The sequence below is a fragment of the Oryx dammah genome, unplaced genomic scaffold (assembly GCF_014754425.2).
Source record: "Oryx dammah isolate SB20612 unplaced genomic scaffold, SCBI_Odam_1.1 HiC_scaffold_5, whole genome shotgun sequence".
NCBI lineage: Eukaryota > Metazoa > Chordata > Mammalia > Artiodactyla > Bovidae > Oryx > Oryx dammah.
In genome coordinates, this window is record NW_024070189.1 from 77,151,136 (window position 1) to 77,165,286 (window position 14,151).

Consider the following 14,151-nt stretch of genomic DNA (forward strand, 5'->3'; position numbering starts at 1 on the left):
TATACTTAGACTCTACTGATCCTACATAGTAGCCTATATTTTTCTCCACATTTCTTTTACAGTATAAGTAGTTAAAAGATTGATTCTTAAATTGTAACCCGTATCTGGTAAGTGAAATTTATTAAGCCATTAGCAACTATAAATATTATATGAATTAATTTCTTGGAATATGTTTAAGTTTTTATTGAAGATTGACAGTTTAGATTATATCACTTGACAGGTTTTGATAAGAGGAAACAGATAAATATCCTTAATATTTATCTCATGAAAAATAAGGCACCAAAAAAGTACACATTTCACAACAGGTAGATGCCAAGAAATAGTATAACATCTCAGTCATAATTTGTATTATATATTAATAGGTAATTTTTATTAGCATGTTTTATGTGTCATGAACCCTTCTAAGCATTTTTGTTTGTATTATTTAATTTTTCCAATAGTGCTATAATAAAAATTATGCTCCTCTGCTTATTTACACACAGTAATCCAAGGCACAGAGAGGTTCTGCAACTTTCCCAAGGTAACCTAGCTACTAGATGACAGAATCGGAGAAGGCATTGGCAACCCACTCCAGTACTCTTGCCTGGAAAATCCCATGGACGGAGGAGCCTGGTAGGCTGCAGTCCATGGGGTCGCGAAGAGTCAGACACGACTGAGCGACTTCACTTTCACTTTTCACTTTCATGCTTTGGAGAAGGAAATGGCAACCCACTCCAGTGTTCTTGCCTGGAGAATCCCAGGGACGGGGGAGCCTCGTGGGCTGCCATCTATGGGGTCGCACAGAGTTGGACACGACTGAAGCGACTTAGCAGCAGCAGCAGCAGCAGATGACAGAATACTGGTTAGGGACACACAAAGTCTGGCTTGTGAAACCACATTCTTGTCTTTGCTAATACCTGAGCCAGGCACTGTACTAATTGCACTAACTGCACTATACAAATTGTACTGTACTTGTATTTTATTAGAATTGTGCTGATTTCATGGGCTTCCATGTTAGCTCAGTTGGTAAAGAATCTGCCTGTAGTGCAGGAATCCCTGGTTTGATTCCTGGGTCAGGAAGATCACCTGGAGAAGGGAAAGGCTACCCACTCCAGTATTCTTGGGCTTCCCTTGTGGCTTAGCTGGTAAAGAATCCACCTGCAATGCAGAAGACCTGGGTTTGATCACTGGGTTGGGAAGATCCCCTGGAGAAGGGAAGGGATACCCGCTCCAGTACTCTGGCCTAGAGAATTCCATGGACTGTATAGTTTTCCCAAAAAGTGGAACATGACAGAGCGACTTTAACTTTCAAGGTGTTAAATTCTTGCCCTTTCATTTTTATCTATATGCCCCAGGGAAAATCGTTAATTATATTTGTCTTCAGTGATTTTTTTTTTTCCTGTGGATGAAGGGCTAGTACTTCATTCTTTCTAAGAATCCTTCCATTGCTGATTTTCTGCTTCTATGCCAGTGATGCAATGAAACAATTGTTTCTTGTTTCATGTCTAACTTTTCTTTTGCCTATATCTGACTTTTCAGCTCTTTTTTTTCAGTCTTCATATATGATAACCTTTATATTCTGATTTTGGAAAAATAATGCTGTTTGTGTGTCAATTTCTGTGGTATCAAACCACTTGCTCACCTTAGATTTGTGTCATTTAAAATAAATCAGCTGGAAAAAGTATTATCTCATATAGAAAATCAAAGCAGTTTCCAGACTGAAACTTCTACAATTTGGTTTAAAATTTAAGGGTCACCTATATACTTGGATCTGACAAGAAGTAGTTGTTTTTTAACTGCAAAATGTGATGTAGAGCAAGCGTCTGAAAGAGTTTAATGTTTTTCATGCTGCACAGTAAATTCCCAATGACTGCTAAGTCTAAATATAATCACAGGGCCTAGTGAAGTGTGTCCACGGAAGGTCTAGGTGGATTTTGACCCCAATTTTCCAATAAAGACAGTTTTCAAGTTGCTTCTTACTACAGATTTAGTCCAGGGAACTAATAGGGAGAGAGAGGGGAAAAAAAAAAAACCACCAGAGACAAATAGATCTCCCAGTAAACCTTAATCTCATATCCAACTTCATTAGAAGAAAACATTTCTATATTTCTTAAAGTAGTGAAAGCAAAAGGAGAGGAAATATTTTTAAAATATTTCTTTTCATACATGCACACACAGAGAGAGTTATGAGTTCTTGCACAGTTATTTTCTTTATAAATAATGTTTTCTGTTTTTTCTGAATGTTAGATGTATGGCCCATTTGTTTAAATAAATAGCAAATGTCAATTATTGAGTTCTAGGTAAAGCACTAAGTTTAACTTGTAAGGAAACAGGACTCTTTCTTAAAGAGACAGCCAATGCCTTCTAGGATATTTATCATAATATAGTTGAAAAAGAAGTGAGAATGGGAAAAGTTTTAAAGTATTTCTTTAAGGATATAAACTGTTAACAACCATACATGGGATGTCATAAAGCACTGATACAAATAGGGAATGTTTTATAATGGATGATGTATTTAAACTGATACTAAAGAATTTAAAGGATACACATAGGAACAATCAGTTTGATAGATCATAAGGAGTCATTTTCCATTAGTGTTCATTCATAAAGTTAAGAATCTTTGTCATCAGACCCAGAAAAGTAACAGATGCTTTATTGACTCCTCACAATTTATTTATCAGACTATAATCCAGCAAAATGCACCATTCACTTTCCTCTATATTCATTGCACAGGCATTTCACTAAGATTTCTGTGTTCATAGTACTCCCCAGGAGCACAAGGGAGCAAGTATGCAAACAACCATAGCAACTTGGTAAGTACAAATGGATGAATGCATAAAGTGTTCCTGAAGAACAGACAAAGGAGAATGTGAATAATGTAAAAAAAAAAAAAAAAAGAATTTCTGTTGTCTTTTGGGATGAAAATGAATTTTTCAGGCAAAGGGGAATATATCACAGCAAACTCTGGAAAATTCTTAAAGAGATGGGAATACCAGCACTCCTGACCAGCCTCTTGAGGAATCTGTATGCAGGTCAGGAAGCAACAGGTAGAACTGGACATGGAACAACAGACTGGTTCCGAATGAGGAAAGGAATACATCAAAGCTGTATATTGTCACCCTGCTTATTTAACTTATATGCAGATTACATCATGAGAAACACTGGGCTGGATGAAGCACAAGCTGGAATCAAGATTGCCGGGAAAAATATCAATAACCTCAGATATGCAGATGATACTACCCTTATGTCAGAAAGCGAAGAACTAAAGAGCCTCTTGAGGAAAGTGAAAGAGGAGAATGAAAAAGTTGGCTTAAAGCTCAACATTCAGAAAACTAAGATCATGCATCTGGTCCCATCACTTCATGGCAAGCAGATGGGGAAACAGTGGAAACAGTGAGAGACATTACTTTACCAACAAAGGTCTGTCTAGTCAGAGCTATGGATTTTCCAGTGGTCATGTATGGATGTGAGAGTTGGACCATAAAGAAAGCTGAGCACCGAATAATTGATGCTTTTGAACTGTGGTGTTGGAGAAGTCTCTTGAGAGTCCCTTGGACCACAGGAAAATCCAACCAGTCCATCCTAAAGGAAATCAGTCCTGAATATTCATTGGGAGGGCTGATGCTGAAGCTGAAACTCCTATACTTTGGTCACCTCATGCAAAGAACCAACTCATTGGAAAAGACCCTGATGCTGGGAAAGATTGACGGTGGGAGAAGAAGGGGAAAACAAAGTGTGAGATGGTTGGATGGCATCACCAACACTATGGACATGAATTTGAGTAGGCTCCAGGAGTTGGTGATGGACAGAGAAGCCTGGCGTGCTGCAGTCCACGGGGTCGCAAACAGTTGGACATAACTGAGCAAGTAAACTTAACTGATATTCAGTACATTAAATTTTATATTTTTATTGAGTGTTAATTACTTTTTTTCATTTTTCTATATAAAATACTTTACGTCAATCCTCCCAAATACCAGCTTAGAATGCATTCCTTTCACTTTAGCTATTTCCTTATTATTTCATAATTTTCACTTACCAAACCGACTACATGGAATGTAGTTAAGTTTCCTTTAATGATAAGTGTTTCTTCATCTGCTTTTCTCCAAAGTTGTTTCTTTTTTTTTTCTCTGCTAGCTGTTGTCATCTGAAGTTTCTCTTGCCTGCTTAAAAGAAACATTGCTTCTGTTCTGCTTGTTTTTAAGAATATAATTTACATTTTTATTAAAATCCTTACCTACCAGTCACTGTAATTTTTCACATGTGGATGCATCTCTTAATCCATATGCTGGCAGGAAAATCCACTTTCTCATCAAAGGCCTAGGTTCCCCACATTTCCAGGTTTTAAATTTGAAGGAAATGTCTTTTAAAAATTATGTTTACAGAGTATTGTATTATTCCCAAGCTCATCTACTTCTCTCACTGCCTTATTCGTTTATTATTTAGCACTGGCCTCTTTGCAAGGGTTGTTGCAGCTTTGTCTTGGTACTATGTTCTGTGAGAAGGCATATTTTGCCTTCATGTTTGAATAGCTCTTTATCATCTCAACTCATATTTATTATTTTGCCTTTTGCCTCCCATTTTTCTTCTCCTTACAAAGCTTATTTCCTTTAATAATAAATGTATAGTTTATGATCCTGGAGAATCTAGTGATGCATTTTATGAATGAAGAGTGAATGGGAATGAAGTAAGTTCTGATCTGGTTTATGGTTACAATCTTTTGTCTCTCTTACAGTGTTTAAGATGCTCCTCATTACTGAAGCAACTTAGCAGCAGCAGCATTAGTTAATTGTTCATGCCTTTTCCATATAACCTAAAAAAGCTTACATATTATTTCACATTACTCTCTATATGTTCAAGACAGAAACCCTAGTTTGAAACACCCATTATTAGACTTTGTGAAGAAGGACATAGAAATTAGATAGGGTGAGATAGTAATACTATGTAAAAAAATAATAATAATAATCAGGAGTTGAAGCCCTTGCAAAGAAATAAATGAGCCAAATGAGACTATTACTACTTGGGTTGTATTGCTTCTATCCCCATTACCTATCATTTTGAATTTGGCAGTGGTGGTGTTTTCATCATTTTGGGCTGTACCTAACCATTTATTTTCTCTTCCATGGTGTGTCTTCTCCAATCATTTCTAGATCCTTTATTTTACTATTCAGGGTCTGTAGATAATCACCAGTCACTGATGTACTAGTCCCCTAAGTTATCTCTGCTGAAAGCCCCATTTCAGTTAGAGAAAGTGATGCCAGAGCTGAGGGTCCAAGCTGGGAGTTATTCTGGATGTGTGACACCTGCAGTGTTTGAATGATAGAAAGTATAATTCTGAAAGGGATGGGAACAGTAACTGGGTTAATTAAGAATTCTAATAGAGAGTCTGAGGAGAGAAATGATTCTCTAGACTACTCTTCAGCAATAATAGCACATTGCATTCTCAGATATGTGTGAGAAGATCGTTATTTCCATAACAGATATACCCCCTCACCAGAAATATTGCTTTCATTTCCAGGAAGCATTGTATTCTGTTACTCTGTCAAAATAGCTGTTTTCATAATTTTAAAACCTACCTATGATGTATCAGAAGATATATAACATCATATATTTTGCTTTTTTTATTCCTCAGTTAGATGAGTTTGACTTTCTTCCTGCTTTGTAGTTATTTAATCTGGATGGTAATCATGGAGATGACCTCACTTAATAGTCCTTCAGTTGTACAATTATGAATTATTTGTTTTTGTTTAGTTACTGAATCTTGTCTGACTCTTTGTGACTCCATGGACTGTAGCTTGCCAGGCTCCTCTGTCCATGGAATTTCCCAGGCAAGAATACTGGAGTGGATTGTCATTTCCTTCTTCAGGGTATCTTCCAAACCCTGGGATGGAACCCACTTCTGTTTTGCAGGCAGATTTTTTTACCACCGAGCCAGGAGGGAAGCCCATACAGAAATCATGTGTGTGTGTGTTAGTCACTCAGTCATGTCCAACTTTTGCGGCCCCGTGGACTTTAAAGCCCACCAGGCTCCTCTGTCCACGGAATTCTCCATGGAATACTGGAGTAGATTGCCATTGCCTTCTCCAGTGGATCCTCTTGACCCTGGGATTGAACCTGGGTCTCCTGCTTTACAGGTGGATTCTTTCAAAGTTGCCATCTTTCCTTGCCTGACCAAGGAAAGACAAAATTCAGGAAAGGAGTACAAATATTTTGGTAAGCATTAAGACAAGGTAAAAACACACAATTCAGAAACATGTCCATATGAACCAATTAATTTCTACCATTTGTTGTAAATAATATTCAATCAACATATGCTGAAAGCTTATTCACAGTAAAGTGAAGTAAAGTAAAGCGAAAGTCGCTCAGTTGTGTCCAACTCTTGGCAACCCCATGGACTGTCTATGGAATTCTGCAGGCCAGAATACTGGAGTGGGTAGCATTTCCCTTCTCCAGATCTTCCCAAAAGTAAAGTGAAGTGAATTCGCTCAGTCATGTCCAACTCTTCACGACCCCCATAGACCGTAGCCTCCCAGGCTCCTCTGTCCATGGGATTTTCCAGGCAAGAGTACTGGAGTGGGTTGCCATTTCCTTCTCCAGGGGATCTTCCTGACTCAGGGATTGAACCCGGGTCTTCTGCATTGCAGGCAGATGCTTTACCAGCTAAGCCACCAGGGAAGCCCTGATCTTCCCAAACCAGGGATGAAACCCAGGTCTCCTGCATTGCAGGTGGATTCTTTACCAGCTGAGCCACAAGGGAAGCCCTTATTCACAGTAACCCTGTTAAATTTGTGTTGAAATCTCTTTGATTTCATAGAACAACAAACTGAAGGACATAGATTAATTTATTCACCAACTTTCCATTATTAAGTGTTGGAGTCAGTTTGAAAGATAAATCTGGACTCAGAGCATAAACTGTTTCCCATGTATCATGCTGTCTCTGAATTCCATTTCCAAAATTCTCATATTGTATATTAAACCTTATTGGAGAAGGCAATGGAAACCTACTCTAGTACTCTTGCCTGGAAAATCCCATGGATGGAGGAGCCTGGTAGGCTGCCATCTGTGGGGTCACTAAGAATTGGATACGACTGAGTGAATGATTTTCACTTTTCACTTCCGTGCGTTAGAGAAGGAAATGGCAACCCACTTCAGTGTTCTTGCCTGGAGAATCCCAGGGACAGGGGAGCCTGGCGGGCTGCCGCCTATGGGGTCGCACAGAGTCGGACATGACTGAAGCGACTTAGCAGCAGCAGCATATTAGATTACAGTTTTTAAGATTCTGCCTTTTCCTTTATAAATTCTAAGTTCGTTTATTTCAGAAAGCATATTATAATAACTTCTCAGAAAGTAGATATTCATAAACATTTGCTGAATTAATAGTAGAATATATGAAATAAACCTTCACAAAAATACCCTCACACAGCCACAGCACATACGTACTATTATTCTCTTATTGGTAAAAGCTAATTTAAATCACAAACCTTTCCAAAGAAAAAACACCAGCCTAAGTTTGTCATGATCTACAGAATTGTGTTTATAATTTTGGAACTCATTTTTTTAAAAAAATTAATGTTTCTTTTGCTATTCAATTAATTTTTGATTCAGCATTTTTTATAGTTGTCTTCGTTTCTTATCAATATTGAGTAATTATTTGATCATATAATGATAGAAAATAATATCAAATATATATGTTGTAATAAATAATATTGAAATCAAAACTTAGTAAGTGAAAAGATGAGGTTTTTTGTGTGTGTACTTTTGCTGTTGTCTTTGATATGTTGTTTTTCCAGTAGCCAATGCATATTTAAATGATGGGCTTTCTTTATTTTCAGATCAAATATATGATCAAAACTTTCCCAAATGAAATCTGAATGTTGACGGGGATCAATAATTCTCATTTTAAAATAAATTATATAAATCGAGTGGAATGAGCCATTTCTTCTAACTAATGAAATAAAATGAGGTATTCTATTTTCTAGATGTCTGCTCTTATAAGTGTTAGATCTAAAGTAAAATAGTTGAGTATTTTGACTAAATATTAGAAAGTATTCATGGTAGTGCCATTTCTAATATAATATGTTGAAACACTGACTTGCCATATCCATTAAAAAATGTGAGGTACTCTTGTGAATAACTTACCTAATTCTTTCTATTGGTTTGAAAAAATTCCTTCTGTAACAAGAAAGGAAAATCACATACTTCAGTTCACTCTTTTAAATTCAACCTAAACTTACAATTGTATCTGCTTTTGAAGATGAGTTTTGTCTAATATTTTTCTCCTGAGTACAGCCTTATAACAAAGTAGAAAAATTCTCACATATTGTTCTTAGACAGGCTCTGCTTTTTCCAGAATTTTGAATGTTTCTGGAAAGAAAAGCACATTAATAAAAAAAATAGAATTCATGTCTAAGGCTGTTTTTTTTTTTCTTTTCTTTTGAAGAGAAGAAATCTGGAATGTCTGCCAAGTTATTCCAATTCATGTTTATTTAACATCTAATATATTTCTGTCCTCTGTTCCAGATATACCTAAAAAAAAGAAAAAAATGTTTACCATGTTTTCCTATAGGCAGTGTAAAGCTCAGAATTAGGAGGAAGAAGGAAAAAAATCATAAACTTATAAAAGCACTTTCCAAAATCACATCATAGAAATTTAAAATTAGTATGACTATGGAATGCCTATCTTTTGAGTAAGGGAAAAAAAGAGAAAACCCATGCTGTCTGTCAGACAAAGAGCAACATGTCTCGGGCTGGACCTCAATTCCTTCTTTTTGAAATTCAGATTTTCCCTTCTTTTCTCCTCTGTAGCTTCATCCCTTTCCAAGATTTTAGAGTTTCTTCTGCCCTTTAATTATCTGTTGAGGTCGGGAAGATCCACTGGAGAAGGGATAGGCTACCCACTCCAATGTTCTAGGGCTTCCCTGGTGCTCAGCTGGTAAAGAATCCACCTGCCATGCAGGACACCTGGGTTTGATCCCTGAGTTGGAAAGATCCCCTGGAGAAGGGAAAGGCTACCCACTCCAATATTCTGGCCTGGAGAATTCCACAGACTGTGTGGTCCATGGGATTGCAAAGAGTTAGACATGACTGACTTTCACTTCACAACAAATCTTTGCCTAGCTCATTCTTCACCTTTCTCCGAGGGGACAAAAAAAGAAAAAAGAGAGAAAGCTTTTTAACTATTCTATTACAATTGTGGAAAAATAAGTAATGCATAACAAAATTCGACACATATGAAAACATTTTAGAATTTCCAGTTAGGTTAGAGATTCTGCATTGTTACCATGTCTTGGTTTATTTATTTATTTTTAAAGGTTAATGTGTGTTTAGGCCCATTGTGTGTTTTGTATCAGAAGCCTTCATTTATTCAGCTGTGTTTTGCAGATTTGTTGTTTTCTCTGGGTGGGGAGGTATATCTTGTGAAAATGCAGATTGTGCCTTTGTCCCTGAATGGTCAGACATCAACTTGATTGCATACATATGTAGTAATGCTTAGGCAGAGAATATTGTAAAGGGAGCAAAGCTGAAGAAGCCTCTATCCTTTAGGAACTCACATTCTCGGGTGACAGCCTGCCTGCCCCCACCTGCAAAGATAAAAATCAACTTCAGTATTTAGTGGTTGAGTGTTTCGGAGGCAGTACCACACTGTTAACTAGATATCATATGTGTGTGTTTCTTTGTGTGTCAAGGGGTTGTCTGAGAGATCTTCTAAAATTACTAGAGCTAATTAATGAATATAGTAAAGTTGCAGGATATAAAATCAACACACAGAAATCCCTTGCATTCGTATACACTAATAATGAGAAAGTAGAAGAAGAAATTAAGAAAACAATTCCATTCACCATTGCAACAAAAAGAATAAAATACTTAGGAATATATCTACCTAAAGAAACTAAAGACCTATATACAGAAAACTTTAAAACACTGATGAAAGAAATCAAAGAGGACACTAATAGATGGAGAAATATACCATGCTCATGGATCGGAAGAATCAATATAGTGAAAATGAGTATATTACCCAAAACAATCTACAAATTCAATGCAATCCCTATCAAGATACCGGCGATATTTTTCACAGAACTAGAACAAATAATTTCAAGATTTGTATGGAAATACAAAAAACCACGAATAGCCAAAGCAATCTTGAGAAAGAAGGATGGAACTGGAGGAATCAATTTGCCTGACTTCAGGCTCTACTACAAAGCCACAGTCATCAAGACAGTATGGTATTGGCACAAAGACAGACATATAGATCAATGGAACAAAATAGAAAGCCCAGAGATAAATCCACATACATATGGACACCTTATCTTTGACAAAGGAGGCAAGAATATACAATGGAGTAAAGACAATCTCTTTAACAAGTGGTGCTGGGAAAACTGGTCAACCACTTGTAAAAGAATGAAGCTAGATCACTTTCTAACACCACACACAAAGATAAACTCAAAATGGATTAAAGATCTAAATGTAAGACCAGAAACTATAAAACTCTTAGAGAAGAACATAGGCAAAACACTCTCTGACATAAACCACAGCAGGATCCTCTATGATCCACCTCCCAGAATTCTGGAAATAAAAGCAAAAATAAACAAATGGGATCTAATTAAAATTAAAAGCTTCTGCACAACAAAGGAAAACATAAGCAAAGTGAAAAGACAGCCTTCCGAATGGGAGAAAATAATAGCAAATGAAGCAACTGACAAACAACTAATCTCAAAAATATACAAGCAACTCCTGCAGCTCAATTCCAGAAAAATAAACGACCCAATAAAAAAATGGGCCAAAGAACTAAATAGACATTTCTCCAAAGAAGACATACGGATGGCTAACAAACACATGAAAAGATGCTCAACATCACTCATTATAAGAGAAATGCAAATCAAAACCACAATGAGGTACCACTTCACACCAGTCAGAATGTCTGCGATCCAAAAATTTGCAAGCAATAAATGCTGGAGAGGGTGTGGAGAGAAGGGAACCCTCCTACACTGTTGGTGGGAGTGCAAACTAGTACAGCCACTATGGAGAACAGTGTGGAGATTCCTTAAAAAATTGCAAATAGAAATGCCTTATGACCCAGCAATCCCACTGTTGGGCATACACACAGAGGAAACCAGAATTGAAAGAAACACATGTACCCCAATGTTCATCGCAGCACTGTTTATAATAGCTAGGACATGGAAACAACCTAGATGTCCATCAGTAGATGAATGGATAAGAAAGCTGTGGTACATATACACAATGGAGTATTACTCAGCCATTAAAAAGAATACATTTGAATCAGTTCTGATGAGATGGATGAAACTGGAGCCGATTATACAGAGTGAAGTGAGCCAGAAAGAAAAACACCAATACAGTATACTAACACATATATATGGAATTTAGGAAGATGGCAATGATGACCCTGTATGCAGGACAGCAAAAGAGACACAGATGTGTATAGCGGACTTTTGGACTCAGAGGGAGAGGGAGAGGGTGTGATGATTTGGGAGAATGGCATTGAAACATGTATAATAACATGTAAGAATCGAAAAAAAAAAAAAATAAAAATAAATTTATTTAAAAAAAAAAAAAAAAAAAAAAAAGAAATAAAAAGAGGGAATATTTTACACATAGTCTCAATAGTTTTCCTGCATTTTTGAATATTTTTCCCACTCTGTCTTGTCTGGTGAACTTAACTTTGAGACTTAACTTTGTACTTAACTTGAGAATGAGACTGGAGATAAACCTGTAACGAGGCCATCCAAATTAAGGGAAAGTTTAGTCAAAAGCTGAGTGAAAAAACTGATGTCCTTAGACCGAAAAGAATTTGAAAATGCTTGCCCAAAGTGAAGGCAATAGAAGCAGCTGTCAAAATATGAAGTAGGGTGTCAGGTGTCGCACTTAAGCAAAATGAGCAGAGAGGGCATGAACTGGAGCAGACCCAGGTGAACTTAGGGAAGGATGCTTCCAGCGTCTGTGTTGCCATTCATATGTCTGAGCACATGGGGTTAGCTGGCCATGGTCAAAGGCTGCTGTTGGCCGTGGTCAAAGGCTGCTGTTGGCCGTGGTCAAAGGCTGCTGTTGGATAGCCGTGAAATCTATGCCTCCAGAACTGTATGTACACTGTTCTTTTACACAGGTAAGAGAACCAGCTTCATATTTAATACCTCAATTTAGCATGTTTTTAAGAGAACTTAATAAATAAATGAAATTGATAATATACCAAAGCAGATATACTTAATTTAGTTAAATATAATTCCGTGGCAGCATATTTAATGTTTTATGAGAAAAAGGTAGGTTAATATAGATGAGTTCGGTGGGAGGCTGTGTGGGGTACAAAACGACAGGATGGTAAAACAAACAGAAGAAAGACATTTCAATAATGAAATTATGTAGTCCACTGGGAGTTTGTAATGAAGGATCAGAGCTCTGGTGTAATAGATACTATCTTCAAAATCTGATAGTGGATGGAAATATTTCAACAAAGTTGAAAAACAATGTTGGTGATCCATTGTTGAAATATAAGCTCACACTTTTTAGTAATCACAGCAAGATGTTAGTTTGATTTTCATTGATACAGGCTACCCATTGCCATGAAACAAAACCATAACTCAGCTCCGTCCTTGTCAGAGTCTTTTCTCTTTTGTATTATTTTTTTCATAAAGTGAAAGTAGCTCAGTTGTGTCCACCTGTTTGCGACTCCATGGGCTATACAGTCCATGGAATTCTCCAGGCCAGAATACTGGGATGGGTAGCCTTTCATTTCTCCAGGATATCCTTCCAATCCAGGAATCGAACCCAGGTTTCCTGCATCACAGGTGGTTTCTTTACCAGCTGAGACACCAAGGAATCCCTGTTTTTTTCATAAACATTGCATTATGCATGTGACTAATGAAGACTATTGGCAGTTATTTTATTTTGCTTTGCTTTATTTTTGTGCTGTCAGTGAAACAAACTTGGTTTACATTTGATTCCTTTTACCCAGTTTGAGAGTCCTGCAGATTTCAGCTTATCCTGGTTACTGAGATAGATTGCAACTTGCAATATGTTAGTAGTGTCTTACGTAATTTGGAGTAGAAAGAGCAAAGTGATTAAAATGTATGTTTTGAAAAAAACACTCCTAGGTAAGTCAGCAATTCCCAAGGTAAATAGGTTATGCACACTTCTTGCTAAGTTATAGGAACGTTTCTGGGTTCACAAATCATTTAAAAGCTGTGGGTGGGCAAGAGTGCTTTGGTCTAAGGTGCATCTGGTAAGAGCACATTTAGGCTAAGGGCTCTGAAAGGCACTGTAGAGTTTTAGTACATCCTTCCTACCATGAGAAGATACCCTGGAAGACCAAACAGATGGCAAAGGGAAGATACTGGTGAGAATAACAGTTCAGAGACTGAGAGAAAATTTGTCAGTGGTACAATATTTAGTGTTATCAGTCATGATAGGAACTACAGGGAAGAGGTCTCTTTGATGAGATTCTAGCATAGGCTTGTCATGTAAAACCACTCCTGACCCCTTCTTCTTTTATCCCTGCTTCTTATCCTACTGTATAAGACACAAATAGATAAGTACAGCCTAAACATAAGACATACATGTTTATATAAAACAAATATGTTTGCATGCATGAGAGAGAGAAAGACAAAATTCTTTATCCTTTCTAAAAGGTCCATCATATTAAATGGCATTCTTCATTTCCTCTATAAAACACACTAATGCCCACAACACACTGATAACTCATGGCTTATAGCCCATTCTCCAGCATACCTGAGCACTTCCACTGTAGTAATTGAGCTGTGTGTTTGTCCATACTTGTTTTTTCCTAAAAACTTGTATGCCTGGAGGACTTGTAATTAAATGATACATTTAATTACATGTAATGAAAGTCAATTTATATTTGTATATTCCAAATATTTGTATTCACAGACAAGTATAAAATCAGCTTGTTATTTCTATAAGAAAGATATAGAATATCCTTATTGCACTCTGTTTCTGATTCAGTGACATTTTCACAGCTTTTATGTGTTGATATTGGACTGAGGTAGTACTCTGCACTCGTGCTGAATTGAACCTTTGAGACAGAATTTTGGGCAAAGTGGAAAGAAATACCTTTATTGCTTTGCCTGGCAGGGGAACATCTTGTGCCCTTTGCAAACTGTCCCAACCTGTGGGATTTGGTAAGGTGTTTTACAGCAGCGGTTGAAG

General features: G+C 37.0%; 1 non-coding gene across 1 annotated transcript; it reads right to left on the bottom strand.

Annotated features, from left to right (window-relative positions):
* Positions 1-6,578: 6,578 nt before the first annotated feature.
* On the bottom strand, positions 6,579-6,651 carry TRNAC-GCA. The gene has a single exon. It is a non-coding gene; the product is annotated as a tRNA-Cys (tRNA).
* Between the last annotated feature and the right edge of the window lie 7,500 nt (positions 6,652-14,151).